Source organism: Triticum aestivum, chromosome 6B, assembly GCF_018294505.1.
Source record: "Triticum aestivum cultivar Chinese Spring chromosome 6B, IWGSC CS RefSeq v2.1, whole genome shotgun sequence".
NCBI lineage: Eukaryota > Viridiplantae > Streptophyta > Magnoliopsida > Poales > Poaceae > Triticum > Triticum aestivum.
In genome coordinates, this window is record NC_057810.1 from 688,313,997 (window position 1) to 688,315,765 (window position 1,769).

A 1,769-nucleotide genomic window follows, 5' to 3' on the forward strand; every position below is an offset into this window, starting at 1 on the left:
TCTCTCCCTAGACTCGTTGCTTAGATGAACTCATAGATGGATCTTGGTGAAACCGTAGGAAAAATTTTAATTTTCTGCAACGTTCCCCAACACTGCGTGCCCAGGACGATGTCGTAGCCCACGAGCGGCAAGGCGAGGAAATCCTCCGAGAACTCCTCTTGGCCGATGCGGAAGGGCACGACGCGGTACGCACACTGGCACGGAACGCGCTCGCCGTTGGCCACCGTGACGCGCATCTTCTCGGTGGTGGGGGATGGTAGCGTAGCACGAGCGGCCGTCTCCTCGGCGATGAAGTTGTGGGTGGAGCCTGAGTCGATCAAGGCGAGGAGGGAGATACCCCCGAGAGTAATATGCATCTGCATGGTTTCGCTCGTGCGCACGCCGGAGATTGCGTGGAGCGAGATCTGAGGGTCGGCCCGCGATGCATCATCAGTAGCGGAGGTCGTGTCGTCGTCGTCGTCCGGCGCTAAGTCGAGGAGAAAGATGCGCTGGCACACGCGGTTGTGGCCCCTGCCAAACTTCTCGTTACAGTTGAAGCATAGGCCCAGGCGACGACGTTCCTCCATCTCTGTCTGAGAGAGACGTTTGATTGGGCGCCCGTCCGGCAGACTGTGGCCATGCTGGGGTGCGGCTGGTGGGGCCGGTGCGGGGGGCGCGAGGCATGGTCCTGGCGTCGGCAGCAGGATGCCCTTCTGCGGAAAACGCACCGGTGGCGCGGCGGGAAGCGCGCACTGGTCGCGCAGCTCCAATTTGTGGGCGAGGCTCATGGCGACGGCGAGGGACTGCGGGTTATGGATTTCCACGTCGAGGCTGAGGGGCGGCTGGAGGCCTGCGGTGAAGATCTGAACTTTCTGCGTTTCTGACAAGGAGCCTGCCCGGGGAAGGAGCGCCTCAAACCGCTCCTGGAAGTCGACGACGGACATCGTGCGCTTGCACGCCATCAGTTCGCCCAGCGGGTTCGCGCGCAGAGGAGGCCCGAAGCGGAGGTTGAGCAGCTCGGAGAAGCGGCGCCACGGCGGAGTGCCCTCGTCACGCTGGACCTGCATGTACCACAGCTGGGCAGAACCCTCGAGGTTGTATGACGCCATCCAGACTTTCTCCTCCTGAGTGATCTGTTGTTGATGGAAGAAGGACTCGCATCTGTTGAGGAAAGCAAGCGGGTCGGACTTGCCGTCGAACTTGGGGAAGTCCATCTTCTGAAACTGCGGGGGCCGATCGTTGTGGTGCTGTCCGTCGTGGCTGACATCGGTGGCTGACGAGGAGGCCGACTTCTCCTTCTGGAGGGCTGCCACGGACGACTGCAGGGATGTCACGGTTGGAGTCAGGGCTTCGATGATCTTGGCCAAATCAGCGATGGTGGGTTTCGACATGGCGAAAGAAACCGAGGCAGCGGCGGATGGCGGCGATGGAGGTGTGCGGGGCGTCGGGTGCAGCATGGAGGAGGCCGAGGAGCGTCTGGAACCTGATACCAAGTTGTCAAGGGCCTCGGTGCCCAAGACAGCGGGGCCTCGACTACGTAGTTCGTAGTTTCAGTGAATAGGAGCGCTAGGGTTTTTGCCTGGCTGCTCAATGGTGCGGGAGGAGAGGATAGGAGACAGAGGAAGAGGTAGGAGATAATAACTTTATTGCTTGCCCTCAAAGGGTGCTGCTAACAAAGTAGAAACCTATACGTAACAAACTAGTCTTTTATTCTAGGAACTAATGTATAAGGACCAGGACTCCTGCCCAGCCTACGCCTCGCCTGATGTGGCCGGCGGCTGCTGCTCCTG